This window comes from Budorcas taxicolor, chromosome 10, assembly GCF_023091745.1.
Source record: "Budorcas taxicolor isolate Tak-1 chromosome 10, Takin1.1, whole genome shotgun sequence".
Taxonomy (NCBI): domain Eukaryota; kingdom Metazoa; phylum Chordata; class Mammalia; order Artiodactyla; family Bovidae; genus Budorcas; species Budorcas taxicolor.
In genome coordinates, this window is record NC_068919.1 from 83,359,839 (window position 1) to 83,381,670 (window position 21,832).

General features: G+C 48.1%; 1 protein-coding gene across 3 annotated transcripts in view; it reads right to left on the reverse strand.

Moving 5' to 3' along the window:
* Positions 1–17,610, reverse strand: part of MIDEAS (mitotic deacetylase associated SANT domain protein) — a 68,109-nt gene extending 50,499 nt beyond the window's left edge. For 2 of the 3 annotated variants that reach the window (XM_052646385.1, XM_052646381.1), the window contains exon 1: positions 17,528–17,610. The gene's annotated coding sequence lies outside the window, so the exon portion shown is untranslated. The remainder of the gene's footprint in view (positions 1–17,527) is intronic. The other variant, XM_052646383.1, reaches the window with a different exon arrangement.
* Between the last annotated feature and the right edge of the window lie 4,222 nt (positions 17,611–21,832).

A 21,832-nucleotide genomic window follows, 5' to 3' on the forward strand; every position in this document is an offset into this window, starting at 1 on the left:
GGCGGATTCTTTACCATTGAGCCACCAGGGAAGCCCAACCTAAATGGGAAAGGAATCCAAAAAAGAGGGGGCAGATGGCCGATTCACTTTGCTATACAGCAGAAACTGACACAGCAGTGTAAAGCAACTATACTCCAATTTAAAAAAAAAAAAAAAGACAGGGAGAAGGCTCCACACAGGGAGGCAAATCCAAGGGGGAGTGGTGGGTAAGAAGGCCGTTCACTAGGCACCTCAAGGTCCTGAGATGCCAGAGACACAAGGTGGTCAGACACGGTCAGAGGACAGTCAGCTGCTCAGCCACAGGCCACACCTGCAGCTGCAAGTCCCAGCAGAGCTCTTGGCAAGATGGGAGGGGTCAGAGGGCCCTGCTGGCCAAGCCAGAGAGAGAGACTGGATGAATGTGGGGGCTTCCTTCCTGAGCTTGGTTAAAGTCAAGTGAAAGTCGCTCAGTCGTGTCCAATTCTTTGCGACCCCATGGACTATACAGTCCATGGAATTCTCTAGGCCAGAATACTGGAGTGGGTAGCCTTTCCCTTCTCCAGGGGATCTTCCCGACCCAGGGATCGAACCCAAGTTTCCCACATTGCAGGAGGATTATCTACCAGCTGAGCCACAAGGGAAGCCCCCCCCCGCCAGGTTGGTTAAAGGGCAACTCTAATTTTTTCTAAGTTTCAATACTATAATGAATATGTGCAACCCTGCAAACATCCAAGACACAAAGTCACTGGGGTTCCACCTGGGTCAGGCAGAGCCACAGGAGGTCAGTTTGCAAATTACACCCTCTCTGCTGCCTGTGTGAACTGCAGAAGAGAGAATCTGCCTCCCGCTGCGGCTAGGCCCGCAGGACCAGGCAGAGGTGAGTGGGCAGCTCAGAGCCAGAGTCTCAGCTTCAGGGCCACACGTGCTCACTGGGCTGGAGCCCTGGAAACCCAGGTGCAAACAATCATCTGAGACTCTGAGGCCACTGGGGATAGCCTGCACCAGGCAGAGTTCATGCTGGGAGCCCCAAAGTTATGCAGTTAGTCAGCCTATGAAGTCAGGCCTCCTGTTACTAAAAGACTCAGTTAGCCAATCTGAATTCTCCAGCCTCTGCAGTGCAGCGTGCTGATAAGACATACCAGTTCTTTCTTTCAGGTGGTAGCAGATGGGAGGTTTGGAGTTCCTCCCCTGGGGCCTCCTTCCCACCCAGATCCAAAGACATTGATACGTTAAGGTCTTTCTTTAAAGAAAAGTATATAATTATGTAATACAAGTAAAATATATATAAGCTTATACATTTATATGTTATATAAGTATATTTATATATTAAAGTAGGACAGCAAGGAGCTCAAACCAGTCAGTCTTAAAGAACACCTGTGCTGTGTGCTGTGCTTAGTCGCTCAGTTGTGTCTGACTCTTTGCGACCCCATGGACTGTAGCCCACCAGGCTCCTCTGTCCATGGGGATTCTCCAGGCAAGAATACTGGAGTGAGTTGCCATGCTCTCCTCCAGGGCATCTTCCCAACCCAGGGATCGAAACCAGGCCTCTTTCACTGCAGGTGGATTCTTTACCATCTGAGCCACCAAGGGAGTGCTGAATATCCATTGGAAGGACTGGAGATGAAGCTCTAATACTTTGGTCACCTGATGTGAAGAATCGACCATTAGAAGAGACCCTGATGCTGGGAATGACTGAGGACAGGAGAGAAAGGAGGTGATAGAGGATGAGATGGTTGGATGCCATCATCAACTCAGTGGACATGAGTTTAAGCAAACTCCAGGAGATAGTGAAGGACAAGGAAGCCTGGTGTGCTGCAGTCCATGGGGTCATAAAGAGTCAGACATGACTTAGGGACTGAACAACAACAAATATAAATGTTGTATAAATACAATATATACTAAAGTATGTGGATATAATGTTATAAAAGTATAATAAAGTATATTACTATATAACATGTTATATTGATTTAAGTATTGTTGTTATTTAGTCTCTAAGTCGTGTCTGACACTTTTGCAACCCCGTGGACTGTAGCCCACCAGGCTCCTCTGTCCGTGGGATTTCCCAGGCAAGAGTTCTAAATGAGATATTGATATAAATATATATTAAAGTATTATATAAATGTATATATTTATACATATTTTAAACACACAAATACTCCATTCATGACGTCACCTAAATCTTGTATTTACCTTATCCTAATTGATACCACAATTTATGCCACAGCCAAGGTAATCAGTTTTTATGTGCTCATTAAATAAGTATATCTGCAGTTTTGCCTGTTAAAGCAGAAGCCACTTTTTCCACAACTCTTCAACATTTTCCCATGAATTACTATCATCTTCATACTAGTCTAACAGACTGTTCATGCTGCTTCATACTAGACTATTGTTGGCACAATAGTCCACTGAGTCTAAGTATCACAAATTATGTAGCCATGTAGAACACTCAGGCTGTTTACAGTTTTTAGCTCTTTCAAATGATGTTGTTACAAATATCTTTGTGCATATAGTTCTTTTCTTATCTAGAATTATTTCCTTAGAATAAATTCCCAATAGTAATACTAATATGTAAAAGGAAATTAACATTCTTTATAGCTTCAAGTTCTACATTTTAAAGATATATTGCTCGGTGTGAGTTATCTTGATGATCTATTTTCCAAAGTAGTTTTCTTGACAACACCTTCCAATCCTGTCAATCAGCATCTACCCTTAAAGTCAGTCCACTTTTCCCAGCTCTCGCTGTGGGTTGGGCATCTGGAGCATAAATCCTATGACTGAATGGATGTTAGAGGGAGCGCCACTGAATCTGCTGGGGAGGGATGAGGAAGGAGGCCAGAGATGTGGGTGGGAAGGTGAAGGACTGAAATGGACAGGAAGAGGGAGCCGGTCCCAAGGAGGCAGAAACAAAAGCAGATCTGGAAAGCAATCCGCAAGTGGGCCAACACCTCCCCAGGACATCAACCCCACCCCACCACCCAAGCTTCCTCTGAGCTGACCTTCCAGGTGCCAAGAACAAAGACACACTTCAGTGGGTTCCTAAAGGAGCTTTTAGAAACTATGTGCTTTCGGGTTCTGCAAACATATTTTGCAAACAACAGAGGCCACGCACTCACTGGCCATCAAGTAGGACTATGTGTGTATGGACTCAGCAGCTAAGGGAGAGTCGACTTGGAGAAAGAAAATCTTTTCCGAAAGAAAGTCTACCTCATCAGCCATGGCAGGGAAGATGCTTCTCCACGGCTCTCTCTTTAAGTGGCATGCAGACCCCTGATAACTGTTCCACACCAGGAGGGCCCCTGAGAGGTAACACGGGTCCCACTGTGAGGCATCATAAATTACACTGCCTGCCAGGCTCCGTTCACAGGCTTGGGGGATTTCTGAGCAGGAAAAGAACCACATGTGTCTAAGTATCTCATTTTATAGACAGAAAGAGACCCCAAGTGCCTGCTTTGGGGCTCCTGCTGCACCGTGCTGCAGTCGTCGTCAGGGAGTGCTCGTCCACCCCGTCCGACAGGAAGAGCTTCAGAGCAGCCTGTCCTGACCACCACTTGACTCAACAGGGCTTTCATTTTAAAACCTCAAGGTCTCCTCTCACGGTCTGGCTGACTCGTTCTCCCCAGTTCCTTCTCTGTGCAAAGCCGGCAGACAGTGCCGGGCACATCCTCCGAGGGCAGCTGGTGTTTCTCCTTCTTCAGGGATTGGGCTGATGGGGGAAGGAAGTCTTTGCCACCTTCAAACCAGCTCCTCACTGCCATCACCTCCTCAGAGTCCTCTCCAGGATGAGGGGGACCCATGTGCTGGCTCTCTGTGGCCCTAAATCCCCTTCTTCCCCTCACCCGGGTCTCCCTCAGGCTCAGAGCAACAGCAAAGCCCCCAGCTCTCCACAGGTGCCAAGGGAGACTGTCAGCTCACTCACCACAAGTGCCCCCGACCTAGGCCAGGTCCTGGGCCTGTCCCCCCCCCGCCCCCCGCATCCTCACATCCCCTCAGGCCACCCTTCCAGTCACATCACGGACACCTACTGTGTGCCAGGCCAGGGAGGAGCCAGGCACACCTGCGGCTGATGCTAGCCTCCTCCTATGGGGAAGCGTGACTGCAGAAATGCTAGGGTGGCAGGTCAGGAAGGCAGCAAGGAAGCAGGTGACTTCTGGCCGGCTCTGTGGGCATCCGCCAGCAAACGGACAGGGAGGATGTTCCAGGCAGGGGGACAACACCACACAAGGCACAGGGGCTTGACCGCACAAGGCACAGGGGCTTGACCGCCGTGCTGAGGAGCAGAGACAACATAAAGTGTGGCAGGAGGGGTGGGCTGGGGCTCCCAGGGCCTCGGGCGCCTTTCTGAGGATAGGGAGCTTCCTCCTGCAGGACTTGGGCAGCCCTCAAAAGCTTTTAAGAGGGATGACATGATCTTGCCTGGAGGATTCCATGGACAGACAAGCCAGGCGGGCTACAGTCCGTGGGGTTGCAAAGAGTCGGATACGACTGAGCGACTAACACTTTCACTTTCACGATCAAAGCTGTGTTTCAGTAACATAACTCAGATCCCTCAAGACTTCTTTTTCTGCTTCAGTGTTGTTTTTAACGCAATTCCGTTTCATCTGGACAGAAATGGGCAAAATGGGGCAAATTGTGCCAGAGCCAACACTGGCCAGGAACACTCCTGCTCATCCCTCCTGGGGGTCACCCCGACCCCACATTGGTGAGCAGGCCTCAGGCTCAGGCCTCACCTCCAGTCCAGGATGCAAGAACTCAGCCCTTAACACACTCAGCTGCATGGCGGCAGCAGCTCCCCACCAACAAGGCACCAGGGGAAAAAATCTCCTGAAACACTGGCAGCCACCACAGACATGAGTCCAAAAGTTCAAAACTGCATTTTTCTCTTTAAAGCAAATGAACCGCTTCATCTAAGTTTATTGGAACTGAATGACCAAGATTTCATGCAAGATGTGGCAACCCACTCCAGTACTCTTGCCTGGAGAATCCCAGGGACGGCGGAGCCTGGTGGGCTGCCATCTATGGGGTCGCACAAAGTCGGACACGACTGAAGCGACTTAGCAGCAGCAGCAGCAGCCCTTACTTCAAAGAGTTATAACCAGAGGGCCTGGGGGCAGGAAGGGAGCTGGAGCTCACCTAATCAACACCTCGTCTGGATGAAGAAACTGGGCAGGGATGTAACTGGCAATGCTGACAGTCCCAGGCAGATGAAGCCCAAGCTCCTTTAGTTCTTCCTCAGCCAGGATAGTGGCTAAAATGCCTCCACCAGGTTGACAGCATCAGAACTTGAGAAGGGTCCAGTCCTGTTGCTCTGGACAGCTTGGGCACCAGGGACCGCAATCATTCCACACACCAAGCAAAAGTGAAAGTGTTAGTCTCTGGGTCGTGTCTTGACCTAAGAATCACACAGAATCAGATTCTTTACCATCTGAGCTACCAGGGAAGCCCCCTACCAACCAAGCCTGAAGTCAAAACGCCAACCTCCAGTGGAAAGCAAGACAGCACCTCCCAAACACCTCATGGCCCTGTGGGTCTTGCCTAATCCAGAGGAGAAACAGAATTCACGTTGTAGCTGCCTGTTAGGCAGAGAGAGCCAAGCCTTGGCCTCCGTCCTTACGAAGCAGCGCTGAAGTTTTCCAAATGTTCAGGGAGGATCCAGATGCTGGGATGAGCTCTCTTTTCCACTGGAATCATTCAGATTCCAGAGGAAAGACCCAACTGCTAATGAAACGCTCAAAAGCACAAAAGGATCCTAAAGTTTAGCTGGAAACTAGATTCAGAAAGACGTCCCAAAGGACTAAGATCAAAATGTGGATATTTTCAGTGGCCTAAGGGGGATGCCCTGTCTCCACCTCCTATGACCTGCACTGTCCAGTCTTCCCAGTTTGAGGGTTAGGATGGGCTCTGGCTTCCATGATGGACACCTGTTCACCGGGCCTGTGCACCCATCCTCAGGTTTCAGGAACCTGGCACTGTGAGCCCTTGTGGAAGGAAGAGTTTCACTTGCCACTGGGGAAGCTGTAACTCCAGAATGTATGAGAACATGAGCATGTGACCTAAGCCAACCAACCAGATGTTCCACCTCTGCCTCTGGATTGAGTAACACCACAAAGAATCAAGGAGAGTTCAAAACTCATTCCAGAGGTGGTGGCACCATTCGGGTTAGCTGGCAGCCAGACCAGAGGCATCATCACTTTGTCTTCAGTTCCACCTACCCAGCTTCGCACAGATCCTGATAGATTTCTGAGCCTCCTTCTCCAGATTTCCAGGACATTCAGTGAGTCACCAGATATCCTTCCAATACATTCCTTTTCTCATTAATTTAGCCAGAGTCAGCTTCTGCTTTTGCAGACCAAAGACCTAGACTACCCCAGCATGTCCTTCGACCTCTACAGACTCCTCTGGCCCCCCACCCCCACCCCGAGACAACACCTTTGCTCAAGCTTCTATTCTTCCCTCTGAGAAAAGTCTCATTTAAATACTCGTACATAGGACAGGATTATAGCCACCTTATAATCACAGATATGAACAAAAACACGTAAATGCTGAATATAGCGATCCATCCTACCCTGGTCCTAAGTAGATGCCCCAATTTGGGGAATTAATACCAGAAATTAAAAGCATTACCACTCTCTTGGACTCTTCTCTGTTTCCCCATCAGTTCAGGGCAGGGTGGACTTGCAGTCAAGAAACCTGAGTTTGAGAACTTGCACATGTCATTCCAACCCTGGGGCAGGTGGTACCTGTACCACCTATTTCTCCGAGAGGTTAAATCAAATGAGAAGACCCTACTCATGGCAAAACTCCAGGAACTTTTAAATTCCTAAGTCAATCAGTCCTTTCAGTCCTCTCTTTCTTGATGTCCCCAGGGATGAACAGGTGATCAATTTCAACTCAATAAAAGACATATGAAAGTATGTACCATGTGCTGTACTTGGTGAACAAAATCATGGTCTCTGTTGTCATAAAATGAAACGCTTCCTCCTCCTTTGGCATCTGTGACACCAAGCTCTCCTGATGTCCTTTCTTTCTTCTTGGTCTCCGTTGCTGACTCCCCTTGTACTGTACCCATTAAATGGTGATCCCCTCACCTCCATGGGTGATGCCATGCTCTCCATGGGTGATGCCATCAGCTCCCCTAGCTCCAACTGTGTCCTGGTGATTCCCAAGTGTCTGTTTCAGAATGTCTGACAAACAGGGGGGCTAATGGGAGGTAATCAGATTTGTCTGGAACTTGTCTGGAAGCTGTAGCTGCACAGTAAGGAATCATTTTTACTTAAATGATATGTTTATTGGTTACTTAAATGATACATTTATTGATAGCCTGCTTAGAGTCCATGGGGGAAGCAATGCTCCCCACTGCCATCCTCCAGTGGTATATCTTGCCCCAAGACCTACATGTCCAACTGCCCACTAGAACTGCTTTCTCAAATGTCCTACAGTTGTCTCCAGAGATTAGACTCAGTGTCTCTCCCCTAAAACCTGCTCCTTCCCCTTTATGTTTCAAGTAGAAAGCTAAGCAAACACTCCAACCTCCCATGCTCTGTTCATTTGGTTGGGCCTCAAAGCCTGTCAACCCAGCTCCCATGACACCTTCCTAATCCAGCTTTTCCCTCCCGCATTGCTCTGGCTCCGACAATTTTTCATCTCGCCCCAGGGACCACACTGACCTCACGCAGTGACCTCCTCACTGGTCCCTTTGCTGCCCAACTTCCCCATCTCCAGTCAATCCTCCATATCACAGTGAGTGATCTTTAAAAAGACAATCTGATCCTCTCTCTCCCTCACACACACACACACACATCCATGGGGCCCCAGGGGCTCCCACTGCCCTCAGAGTAAGGTACAAATCTCTCTGCTGACACCAATGGCTGGCCCACGACCTGGTCCCCACCCGCCCCTTTTCTGCACGCCCTCCCACCAGCGCTCCACCACACCCACTGCTCCCGGAGCAAACCGTGTTGCGTCACACCTCCACGCCAGGCTCTGCCTGAGTTGCTCCCTGGGCCTTGAATGGCCTGACCCCCTTTGCCACCTGGTGGACGCCTACTCCTTTCTCAGGACTCGGCTCAAACACCAGCTCCTCCAGAAAGCCTCGTCCTCATTAATTCCATATCCTTCATTGGGTACAGGTATGGGCCAAGGCACTGGGGCCATGCTAGACCTTGCCCAATGGTCCCACTCTCCTCTGGCCTGGACGAAGTGACCCCATCCTGCTTCTGAGCCCTGCAGACCCCTGAACACTTTCACAGTGACATCCGTGGCACTAATGGCTCTTAGCTTTCGTGCGTGTGTTTCCCTCAGAGACTGTGAACCCCTTGAAGCGGGAGGCTGACTCTTCTTTATCTTTGCATCCCCAGCACCTTGCATATGGCGTGAGTGAGTGAAAGAATGAAGAATGGGAAGGGGAATCATTCCATAAACCATGACAGGCAGTGTTCCACTGCTACTGGGAATTCACACCTGAAATGCTAGCTGGATACATCAGCACAGGCTCCTTGGAGGAAATCCTGAGCCTTCCCTCACCTCCAGTGCAAGTGGAAATGGGGATCCAAGAGTGGCTTTGACTCCTAAGTTTTCCCAAAGCACATGCTGTTGGGAGGCCACAGAGGAAGCAGACACAGGCTTATGGGGTAGATTCCTCGCAGGCCTCTTACAATTGCCAGTAGTAGGGAGGCTGGGGAGGGGAGACAGGGGAAGAAGAGAGAAAGAGAGCAGATGGGGAGGACTATGGCCTTAGATCAAACTGTCTGCCACGCATGGCACTGCCCTCTCCCAGCCCCACAGAAATGACAGGTCACCCAAAGCTTAAGTCCTTCCTCTGCAATCCTGCAGTTTAAAACGCACTCCATGGATCTCTGCATCACACCATACTCACCTGTTCAAAGAACCTTTCTTGCTTAATCTCCTATGGTTACTTCCTAAATTATAAACCTGCCGTCTATTCAAGGGTGAGCCTGGGCTAAGAGCCCTGAGCCTGCTGCCTGCAGGATGTCACAGTACAAGCGTTGGGTGAGACTGTACTGTTTGAACACACACATATTTCATACTACAGAGCCCCCAAGTTCAAGCCAACCACTTTATCTGCTACCTGACCTTAGAAATGACAACTTCTTCCAGAACTAGAGGAACCGGCTAAGATGAAGTATCAAGAGCCTGTGTGTCTGCCAGCTGCCTGCTGCCCTACTAAGGTATTTTCAAGGTTAACCTTGATTGCATTCTTATCTTTCACTTTTCACACTGACTTTATTTTACTGTTATTTATTGGTTGCAGCACAAAGGATCTTGATCTTCACTGAGGCATGTTAACTCTTAGTTGTGGCATGTGGGATCTAGTTCCCTGATCAGGGATTAAACCAAGGCTCCCTGCACTGGGAGCTCCAAGTCTTAGCCACTGGACCACCAGAGAAGTCACGACACACTGTTTAGAATCTGATCCTCAGAAAATGCAACTCCACCAAACTGCATTTTCTTAGCTGACAGGTCCCTCTGGCTATAAACCTATCTCAGAAGCTGACTGCCAGCCTCCTGGAGAGAAGGGGCAGGCGGGATCTCTGATTGGGCCACATGCAGTGTTGACAAAACTGCAGCTGTTCTACAAATGCCCAGAGAGAACAGTCAGTCTTGCATTCATTGGCTTTCCCAGAGGGTGCTAGAACTGTGTTCCTGGGCCTTCTAGCACCCCACTATCTTCCTAAAGACCTCGCTTTCACCCTGGCTTTTGGTTTTGTTTTTCTTTCAAGTTTCTTCATTTTAAATCTTTGTGCACTGCCTGAAGGAAACTAAAGAGAGCACTGTAAACAAAATCCTTGGTTTACAAATACTGGAACGGATGATTATGATGACTAAGACGATCGATGCAGGATGGTGAAAGAAAATGGAACGTGGGGGTTGTGCCTGACTGAGTTCCGCTGAGCAGCTGTGTAGCCTTAGAGAAGTCACTTATCCTCTCTGAACCTTTTAGTTAAAAATGAGTTACCTCAGGTACCCTTTCCAGCTTTAAATTCTCTGAGATGCTGTTACTACGGTTACTATAAAACAGGATGATAACAGTCCCTAAGGTCCTAAAGCTATAAAGGGCTCATCAGTTCTAAAAACTGATTATTTTGTGAAACAGCAGACTCTAGACAATGCAGGTTTATTAAGTGCAGTTTATGCACAATTTTTCAGAAATAGTTTTCTAGGAAAATCCCAGTTTCACTCTTATAAGTGCATCAAGAAACTTCAGTTAAAAGTTGAATTCAACATACTGACTGCAGCATTGCATGTAACGGCAAAACACTGGAAACAACCCACGTGCTCTTCAACAACAGACTAGTTAAAGAACTTCCCTGGGGGTCCAGTGGTTAAGAATCTGCCTTGCAATGTAGGGGACCTAAGTTTGATCCTTAGTCGGAGAACTATGATCCCACATGCCACGGGGCTACCAGAACGCCACAACTAAAGAGCCTGTGGGCCACATGATGCTGTGAAGGTCCTGCGTGCTACAACTAAGACCTGACGCAATCAAATAAATAAATATATATATATTTAAAAAAACAACAGTTAAATAAAAGATGGCATTTTCATACAGTGGAATACAATTTAGCTAACGGAAAATATGAAGCGGCTCTCTGGGCACTGATATAGAACAATCTCCAAGACACACTAAAAGTGAAAACCGCAGAATGCAGAACACGCTGTAGAGTACACCAGCATTTGTTTATATATTCATATTCTCTTCTATGTGCAGAAGCCACATCTGGAAGCATGGCTGAAATATGACAAATTGTAGTTGCCTAAGACAGAGACACTTAAGGACTGAAGAAATGAGCAACATTAGAGGATGGGAAATTTACTTTTTCAAAATATTACATTATCAAATTTATCAATATTTTCTTATGGGTTCTGTTTTGTCCTTTTCTTAAGAAGGTCTTCCTAAAAAAAAAAAAAAAAAAAATTTAAAAAAAGGTCTTCCTTCTCTCAAGGTTAAAATACATAATCATGTTTCTAATTCTATTGCCCATTTATATATGTTTATATCCGTATCAGCTTCCCTGGTGGCTCAGCAGTAAAGAATCCGCCCACCAAGCAGATTTGATTTTGACCCCTCGGTCAGGAAGATCCCCTGGAGAAGGAAATGGCAACCCACTCCAATAAAATCCCATGGACAGAGGAGCCTGGTGGGCTACCATCCATGGGGTAGCAAGGAGTCAGACATGACTTAGCAACTAAACAGCAGCAGCTGTTTAGTACATATATAAGTCTGTACAGTAATCTATTGTCTATATTGAAACTATTTTTGAAATTTACACTGTATGGACTTTTCTGGTGGCTAAAATGGTAAACAATCTGCCTGCAACGCAGGAAACCCGAGTTTGATCCCTGAGTCGGGAAGATTCCCTGGAGAAGGAAATGGCAACCCACTTCAGTATTCTTGTCTGGAGAATTCCATGGACAGAGAAGCCTGGCAGGCTACAGTCCACGGGGTTGCAAGGAGTTGGACATGACTGAGAAACTAATACTTATACTGTATAACTTACCCCTATTGAATTTTGAACTATATGTATGTATTACCTGTTTTTTAAAAATCCAAGTATAGTTGATATACAATATTATTTCAGGTGTATAACATAGTGATTCAGTATTTTTATAGATTATATTCCATTAAAAATTATTACAAGATCACAGCTATAATTTCCTGTGCTATATAATATATCCCTGCTGCTTATCTATTTTATACATAGAGGTTTGTATCTCTTAATCCTATACCCTAAATTTGTCTCTTTAACTTTCCTTTCCCCTTTGGTAAGCACCGGTTTGTTTTCTATGAGTCTGTTTCTATTTTGCATATACATTCATCTGTATTATCTTTCAGATTACACATGTAAGTGGTATCATACAGTTTTATCTTTCTCTGAGTTAGTTCACGAAGCATAATATTCTCTAGGTCCACCCATGATGCTGCAAATGGCAGAATTTCAGTCTTTTAATGTCTGAATAATATTCCATTCTGTATATATCTTCCCTATATATATATATGGGCTTCCCTGGCGGCTCAGATGGTAAAGTGTCTGCCTGCAAAGCAGGAGACCTGGGTTCGATCCCTGGATCAGGAGGATCCCCTGAAGAAGGAAATGGCAACCCACTCCAATATTCTTGCCTGGAAATTTTCATGGACAGAGGAGCCTGGTAGGCTACAGTCCATGGGGTGGCAAAGAGTCAGACATAACTGAGCAACTTCACATTATATATCTTAATCCATTCATTTGTTGATAGGCAACTTGGGTTGTATATTATCTTTTTGAGAATAAAACTGAGGGGAAAAAAAAAGAACCTATCAGATTTTTTTAATTTATTCATTTTCTTTTTGGTCTCACCACTTGGCATGTGGGATGTTAGTTACTCAACCAGGAATCAAACCCACAGCCCTGCACTGGAAGCACAGAGTCTTAACCACTAGACTTCCAGAGAAGTCCCAACCAGATTTTATTTTTAAATAAAAATTTTAAAGAATCTAGCATATGGGGTGCATTTTATGGTATGTGAATTATATCTCAATTAAAAAAGAAAGATTCTAGCTTACATGGCAAGGTTGAGATTAATAGCAGGAGAACTGAGTGGAGTCAACAGAATCCTCCCAGTTAAGCCTGAAGTTAAGGTTCAGCCAGGATCTCCCCAAGACTCAGCTTTATAGAATAGTCTAGTTTTATAGGTCAATACCTGTTTGGGCAAATCAAAGCTGCAGTCAACCAGGAAGCATCTCTTTGCCTTCCTCATAATTCTTGTCTGAGAGTTCCCCAGTTCTTTGTATCAGTTGGTTCCCTTGGAGGACCAGGCCAACCCAGGAAATGGATGGTCTCCCCCGCCTTAGCCAGTACTCAGGCTTAGGACATCCTGGAGCAGGTCAGCTAGGTTCAAATCAAGACAAGGAGGAGCCAGTGCTGAAGCTGGACAGACTCTGTCTAGCACCCAGGGGGAAGAGGCACTGGAAAACAAGCCGGACAATGAGCTGCAAAGCCAGGAGGTACCAGAGAGGCTAACAGGCGGAAGGAGGAAGATGGCTAGATGTTCAGAATATAGACTGGGAACCGTGGATCCTGGTGCTTGGCTCGGGTGTGTGTGCCTATGCACAGCCAACAATATCTGAAGACCACTGCATTGCTGCAACCTCACCATCACTACCATCATCCTCCTCATCAGACATCCCCTGGGAACACCAGGGAGGACAAAGATAAATAAAACAGGGACTTCCAGTATAGTTAAAAGTGATAATACTGATCCACCCAAAAGCACATTTATGAAGCCAGATGAAAGATGTTATTGGAGCTATGATCCAAAGCCGAAAGTCCTTTAGACCAAGTTTCAAGGTTCCTCCATCAGGGGGCCCCAGTGGATGTTACTGGAATCTCAGGGAGAGGCCCACAGGGTGGAACAGAGGAAATCCTTAAAGAGAGAAACAAGAACAAGGCTAAAAAGGACAGCAAGACTAAGCCAAGTGGGAAAGAGGAAAGAGAAGGCATTCCAGACTTCTGGGAAAGCATGAAAGGTAGGAACGCTTGCCACCAGCAGTTTGGACAGACACACAGAGCGGGTCACAGGGTCAGAACAAAGGGTTAGGGCAGGAGAGCGGTGGAGGCCAGACCCCTGTGTGGGAGGCCCCGACTGCCAGCTTAGAAGTTTGATCCTTACCGTGCAGACAGTGGGGAGCCATTGAAGGTTGCTGAGCAGGAGGGTGACCCTTGCAAACAGGCGTTTTTAAGTGAGATTACACAGGAGCCCTTTATCCCAGGCTCATTCAAAGACCTGTGTGTATTTCAAGTGGCACTTGAGACAGAAAGTCGTAAAGCAGTGCCCTGTGTCATGTAGAAGAAGAAGAAGAAAAGGAAAAGGTTTAAGGGTCTCACAAAGAGATGCTTCAGTGAGAATGAGAAAAGAAGGGGGGCACATTTTAAAGAAGGAAACAAATTTGCAGGACAGAACTACCAGTCGTCTGGAAAACTGCAGCACTTTCTTCAGAGTCTGGAATGCCCTCTTTTGGCTAGAGTGGTTCTGCCTCCTTTTTTGGAGGTTAGTTGTGATGTCAAAACACAGGCTTGTGGTGCAGGGAGGCGGCTGGGAGGAGGCAGATGAACAGAAATATAAATACTGGGCCCGAGAGCATAAAAGGCCTCCACACTAAGACCACCGTCTTGCAGGGGGACTTCTCTGCCTCTCTCAAGTGGAGCCTCAGAGTTTTTGTCAAAGCTACTGGGAGCTTCCTAATTACCCAAACAGCTTCTCCTCTTAAAACAATAAAGTGATTTTTTAAAAATCTGTCAAGTGTCGGTATTATTCCTACACGTGCATAGTGAGGCAGGAGGCAGGGCTGTTCTGGGGACACAAACTGGGCAGTCACTTTAGGCCATAAATCAGCATTTATATAAAGTGGGAGAGGAAGTCAGGATTAAGTTTCCAGTCTTAACCTCAGTCTTAACCTGGGCTGTGTACAACTGCAAATTCTGTGAATACAGAGGCAAAGCTGAGTGAGCCGGGGAAGGGCCTGAGTTAGACACAAAAATCAGCCAGGCTGAACTGATGACAAGGGCGGGTGACTGCTCCAGGTGGCTCTACAGTTCCAGGGGTGGGGAGTGTCTGATTCCTTTTTTTAAAAATAATTTTATTTATTTATAATTTTTGGCTGCGTTGGGTCTCCGCTGCTGCACAGGTTTTCATCTAGTTGTGGAGAGCAGGGCTGCTCTCTAGCTGCGGTGCTCAGGCCTCCAGATGTGGCGGTTTCCCGTGTTGCGGAGCACGGGCTCTAGAGCACTGGCTCAGCAGTTGTGGCACTCGGGCTCGGTTGCTCCTTGGCTTGTGGGATCCTCCTGGACCAGGGATCGAACCCAAGTCCCCCGCCTTGGCAGGCGGATTCTCATCCACTGAGCCACCAGGGAAGCCCTGAGTCCTTCTTTCTTTGGCCTCTGCTAGAGGTTCATCTCCTCCACTCTCCTCCCACAATCCCAGGGGGCCTTTGGGCACTTTTAGTCTCTGCACAGTCTATATGAAGACAAAAAACTGCAAACTCAAAGCTGTCTTTCCTCCGGAGTCAGAAGGGAATGCTCCCCTCCTCTTCCCCTCTAGACTAGTGCTGTGTACCAGTGGGCTCTTACTAAAGTAGCTCTGATCAGGTGATGCAGCTAACCAGGACCTTGACAGTCAAGTTCAGTAAAAACCCAAATGTACACAACACAAGGAGTTGTGCAACTCATGGGAACTCCCACCTTTACAGTGATTTTGCCCTAGCCCTCCTTCCCCTGTGGCAACTGTGTCTGGATGTCCCAGACTTTCCAGAAATGTCCCGATTTCACGTGCTCTTCCTTGAGTCTCTGGAAGCACGTAGGTGTCTGCCAGGGATTATGCCCTAATGTTTTAGTTGGACAAATGGTCACTGTGCCCGTGACGTGCAGCTGGCATGAGGCTGCAAAACAGCGTTTTCCCTCTGGGTGAAACTCCATTCCTTGGTTGGGGAGAAGGCCAGGCATGGGGAAGGTCCAAGGTGCTGGGCCATGGGTACCCGTCACCAAGTCACACAGTTCCTTCAGCAGGGCCAAGTGCTGCCCTGGCAGAACCTTCTGCCTAGGGCACAGAAAGAGTGAGCTGAGATTTGGCATGTTGGAAGAAAGGCCCAGCATGCAGCCTGTCCATGTTTGCGACTGTGTTTTAAATCCCTCTGCTACAGTTAGCCACCTCTGAGGCCCTCAAGGAAAATCTGTTTGCCTTCTTTCCACACTTGAAGGCTTAGCTCCCTTCCGGCCACATGGCAGCTCAGAACATGTGAGGACCCCCTCAACCCTGGTCTGTGTAGCCCAGCTTGCTCAGGAAGGAGGGAGGGGTTCCTCTGGAGAAAAAGAATATGAGTCACTCCTCCACCCCCACCCCAGACACTGGCCACAAACAACAGTCTCAAAGACCCAGCACTTTTCCCTTTGCCCAGAACACAATAAAGGAATTAGCGACCCACCTACTAAGTTTTTACATCTGACACTGGACGGCTCAAAGTCTAGCTCACCAGCACAGTCACACATGTCTGACGTGTCCTCTTTGCAGCCAGGCCCCAAGCCAGTCACCATGCAATTTTGCTAATTCAAACTGCTTTCCCGTTTAGAGAGGTCGATAGCCATCTCCCATCTCCTTTTCCTGCTGACGTCATCCCACATTTTCTACAGGCACAAATAAGGGTACAATTCCTGGGACAGTTTTCAGGAGGTTGGGAGTGGAAGGATCCTGCCCTCCCGGGTCCACTCTACTTCTCTGGCCATTTGGCAAATTATCCGAGGTGAAGGGAGAGGCGAGGAAATAAATCACCTCGCTAAGGTGAAAGGCCGAAAAGAACTGCAGCTCAGACCCAGATCAGTCCTGGGTATTTGCAATGCAAATGCGCGTTTTGTCCGCTGCCACCGAGGTCTTGCACAATAGCCTGTGTATAAACATCCAGGCCAACAATGCCTGACTGTGCAATCACGCTGTAATTACAGGCCGGCAGGAAGCTGCTGTTAGGAACTGATCCATTCAACTTCTAGACATCCCATGTCGGAGTCTCCACCGCACCGACGAACATTCCTGCACACACCAACGCGTCCCCGACGCGGCCGCTGCCGCTCCAGTTGCAGACTCCAAGCCCCGGAGCCCGGGCGCCACCCGCCCGGCCCGCCAGTCCCAAGTTACTTTGCAGAGATGTCATAAATTTCTCAGCTGTTCTTAAAAAAAAAAAAAACCTACGCCACGAGGCTACCGAAGGCGGCGCGAACCACCATCGAAGTTCGCAAGCACATTCCTGCGAACCCTAGCAGTTTGGGAAGATCAGAAAAAGAGCGAGATGCCTCAGAGCCCACTGGAAGCGGGGTGGGAGTTTTATATAGAAAACACTCACATATGTATGTGGGTGTCCTGACAGTTTTTATGGCTAAATTGCAAAGTGTTAGGCCTTAGTGATTACTGTCGGGCTCGGGACCTGGTGTAGGAGAAGGGGGTGGGGGAGTCAGAGGAATTCGTTCAAAGGGGACTTTGGGGCCGTTCTGGGTTTTGCCTTTTGGAAATGCGTAGGGGTGTTTCCCAAACTTCCAAGTGGCTGTTCTCTTCCTCACTGTCGGGCCAAGCAAAGAAAAGGGGGGGAAAGTTCCTTTAACTTCCTTCCTGCAACCTCAGCGAGCGCGCATCCCTGGGAAGCCGGGCGGGGGCTGGCGGACGGCTGCGCCCAGCCTGTCGGGATGGCCACCCCCACCCCCACCCGGGGCAGAGTACTAGTCCGGGACGCCGGCCACGGGAAGCCCCTTCCCTGCAGCCCTGCGCCCGCCAATGGTGCCTGGAGAGGCCCAACTGCAGCCCCGGGCTGCTCTGAAATCCCGCGGCCAAACAGGGTCGCAGCCAGGGCCCGGATCCCGGCCGCAGAGCTCGCTCCCTGCAGCGGCCCCCGCACGCCACCCCAGCGCCGCCGGCCCTCCCCGCCCGCGCCGCAGAGCCCGAACCCCGAGCGTTTCGGGGGCCCCCGCGGCAGAGCCGCGGCTCCGAAGCGGGGGCGCCGAGCCCCGCGACTCACCTGCGCGCTGGATCCCGGGGCGGCTAGGAGGGGCGCGGGGCGCAGGCGAGCAGGGCCCGCAGACTCAAACTTTGTTGCTCTCGGGACGGCGCAGTCGTCACTTCCTCGCGGAGCGGGTGGCGCGGCCCGGGCGGTGACCCAGCAGCTCGCGCGGTGGCGCGCCGGGCCCTGCAGCCGCCCGCGCCCCCGGCTCTGCGCGCCCTCGGCCGCGGAGGAAAGAGGGCTGCGGTCCGCCTTCGTCCCTCCGGGGGAGGCTCGCTCCAGCTTGGTCGTTTCCGCGCTGAAGATGTGCTGGATGCGGGAAGATGGTGTTGGGGTTCAAGGGCCCAGAACTGGAGTTCCAAGGAAAACAAAGGATGGGAAAGGAGGAAGAGAAAGTTTTTCTGTTTGGTGTTGAGGCTAGAAAATCATGTTAGAAAACACGGAGCTCTGTGTTCGTTTTTGCTTTCCTTTTGTTTTGTTTGCACCAAATAATGCCTAAGCTGGGCCTTAAAACTCGGGTCTCCTCTCCCCACATCCCCTTAAAAGATCGGCACCCTTGCCCTTCGTCATTTCCAGGGATTATAAAGGCGCAGGACGTAGAGCGTTTATGACTTCAGGGGGCAATCTCCGCGTCCAAATTGGGGCTGCAAAATAGTTTCTGTTCTAATCCTCCCTCGCGATTTCCACCTCCTCCTTTACACTCAACTCACAGACCTCTTCGGGGCCTGTCGCAGTCTGTGTTTCGTCATGGACCAAAAGTGACTTGGAGAGTAGGGTGGCGTCCTGACAAAAGGAGCTTCAGGCAGTAGTAACTCTGAAATCTATCATCGCCCAAAGTACATTAGCTCACATTATTAAAAACTACAACAACAAAAAAGCCATCTTTTTAGTTTCCGATAAGTAGCAGCAAAGTAGTTTAAACGGCAGTCTTTAAGGAAGAATTCCTGATCCAGTAAAGCTGGAGAGAAAACCGGTTAGCCTTAGCTGTGGTTTAAAAAAAAAAAAAAAAAGCAGACATATGAAACAGCAGTGGAGGGCTTTCATAACAGAAACATTAGCTTCATTGTAACTTGTGAAAACAGGGACCTTTTCAAAGGTGGTTCAAAAGCATCAGTTAGGACTCAACAATTTCCCCTTTTTCCCCAAATACTGCTGCTACTAGCACATTGGCCAGATCACAGAACTGCCTGTTCCAAGGCTTCATCTTTTTACTAAGGCACAGGAAACCGCAGAGTTGAGTGAAGGTTTTGTCCAGAAAGGTGGATGTAAAACTGATAGAAACTGACACCTGAGAAATGATCCTTAGGTCTGCATTAATACCGAGCGGGAAACCACGAAGGCAGGCTCACCGGAAGGTTAGGAGTATGAAGACAAGGTCTCCTAGCAACATGTAAGCCCCTACATGGTAGCCCTGTATGCACTGCTCTCGTTTCTGCTGAGACATTATTAATGGCATATTTTAAATAGCCACATGTATCAGGTGAGAAAACCAATCTTGCTTTGAGAAATAAGTTCATTATTAGACTCTCAATCATTATAAATTCTCTGAAACTTTCATGACACGCAATTTGGGGGTGGTGGTGGTGGTGGAGGGATTGTCTATTTCAGTTGTGAAATAGAAGTTAATTTCTCATATGTGCTCTGCTTAAGGCAGGCAATGATAATCTAGGCATAGAGAGAATATGCTTTTGAAAATCTTGTGGTACTCCATCTTCTATAGAACAAGAGCAGAATGTTTCTTTGTTCAGTATTGTGATTCTGAATTCTCAGTCACAGTTTCATGAATATTCAGTATTACTGCATGCCCAGGAATAATTAGCAGACAGTGTAAATGTCTGAAGGATACTTATGCATGCATGGACATGCATCGCTTTTTCTCTGTATAGGGTGACATATTTGCTGGAGTATCACCAAGTGCAGAAGCTGTTGCAGGCACCTTCGCAAACAGCCCCCTGCTAACAGGGGTCCCCTCCCTCTGGGTATTCATGCCCTATACAATCTCTTCTTGAATGTGGGCTAGACTAATTGAGTCAATTCTAACAAATCACGTGTGGCAGAAGTCATGTGATGTCACTGCTGAGACTAGGTTATAAAAAAAACCTAATGTGGCTTCCATCTTGGGTGCTCTGTTTCTTTTCTTGCTCTTTCTTGCATCACTCACTGTAAGGGAAGCTAGTTGCCATGTCATAAGGCAACCCTGTAGATGAGGCTCAAGGCCGCCCAACAACCACAGGAGTTAGCTTGACGAGAGATACCTCCCTTTGGCCCCCTCCCAATCAAGCCTTCAGGTTAAGGCCTTCAACCCCAGCCAGCAGCTGCCTCATGAAAGCCCTTGTGGCAGAGACATCCAGGTAAGCTGCCTGGATTCCTGACCCACAGAAATTGTAAGATAGTAAATATTTGTTGTCTTCAAGCTGCTGTATTTTGGAGTAATTTGTTACACAGGCACAGATGACTAACGTGCAGGGAAAAGAGAAGTAAATCATTAGGGGTCCAATAAGAAGCTCACGCAAATTTCCTGGTCCCTCACCTGGAAAGCAGGGCATAGAGAAAGAGGCAGGGTCCTAGACCAGTCCTAAGTATAACAAGCAAATCCTAAGAACAGAAGACCCAGTCCTGACCCTTTTTTACAGAACAGGGGTCATCCTTAACTTTAAAACAGGTCAGAGAGCATGTGTCGCTGCTCAGTCCCTGGCAGCCCTGGTATTGTCATCAACCTGCTAGTGAGTGCAGATGTCTTTGTGTCACAAGAATTGACGTCTGTCCAGGTGTCCTCCTCCTCCTCTTCAGGACATCTGCTCTGATCCCCAAGACCTTGGCACACCCAGTGGCTCTGGAGTCAGACCCTGGTCCTGGAAGGGAGCTCAAAAGACAGGCCTTCAACCCTGGCATCCAGAAGAGACAGGTCCAAATGTGGGAACACAGAAGGGATAGGGGATTTCAGCGGTGCGTCCAAAAGAAAGACATGTGGTCCTGCTGTCGAAGAGCAAGCTGCAAACTATCTCTGATAAGAATCGTCTCCACACTGCTTCCAGGACTACAAAGAACTTTCTGTCCATGTGATGGTTATCTTTCTCTCAGCATCACTTCCTCTCTGACTGGAGCTAATTATTTGAAAACACCAAACAAAATTTTAGGAAGCAGGAAAAATGTTCTACTCCTTTGCCCCTTTCCGTGGCATCTACTTAGGGCTGCTCCCCGCCCACCATGTTCCCCTCCCCTCAGCCAGTCCCACAAAAGCTGGCAATTGTAGAAGCTGTTTCTGTTTCCCCTCCAGAGACACTAAGCTCTGATTCTTCTCATGTGCAGTGGCCGCAGCTGCTGTGTTGCCATGCCGTCATCCGGTTGCTATGACTTATGAGGTTGTGGATGTGCCAGAACGTGAATCTATTAATTTAACAGGAACTAGGCTCAGCACATACATTCCTTGTTAGGTCATTTGCTTTGCTACCTAAACCACATCCAATGTGTTCAGCAATGGAAACATTTCCTAGAGTCTGGCTTTGCAAAAATGCTAAATGCCCTGAATTTTGCATCTGCACAGTCAGTTTTATATTATTAAATTATTGTGGAGGACATAAAGACATTCTAGCAGGGGTATGCAAAGAGATTAGCTCAGGGGAAAAAATTAAAGGGAGGGAAATAGTCTCTAGTCTTCATCCTCTACATTCTGAGGTCCTTTCTGCAGGAGGTGTCTGTCCTCACTTCGGTAGAAATCCTGTCTTGAGCCCGGGCTGGTCAGTGACAAGGTCTAAGCCCTGGGACACTGGTGATGGGTGCCTCACTGAGAGGAACCGCTGTCCTCTTCTGGGGCACCCGCAAGCAGGAATTGTTCATTCACCCCTTCAATTAACATTTACTGAATGTCTACCGGTGGGTGTGCAAGAGAAACAAAGATGAAAAGGACAAAGTCTCTCCCTAGCGGAGAGACTTGCATAAACTAGAACCTTGCATAAACTAGAATGCGAAGTGAGAGGTAGAATAATCGAGTTCTACCTCAGGTACTATGAACTTCCAGAGAAGGAAGCAAGTCTGTCTGGAGAAGTGGGTTATGGGCCACTGCCAGTGTTCTTCTCTTTAAAAAATTGTTTTCAAATTATCAGATGCATTGCATTAAGTAATAATAAGTATTATTTTGTATAGCTTTTGTTTCACTTGTGTATACTAATACATAAATTTTTATGGAATCATAGTGTAAAACATATTTCCTGCATACAGTCAAAGAAGTGTGAAAGTTCTCGGTTTAAAGAGTAATGAAGAACTACCAGGACTACTGACAGCCTATGATGGGCCAGGCCTCAAGGTGTTGTCCCATTGGATAGT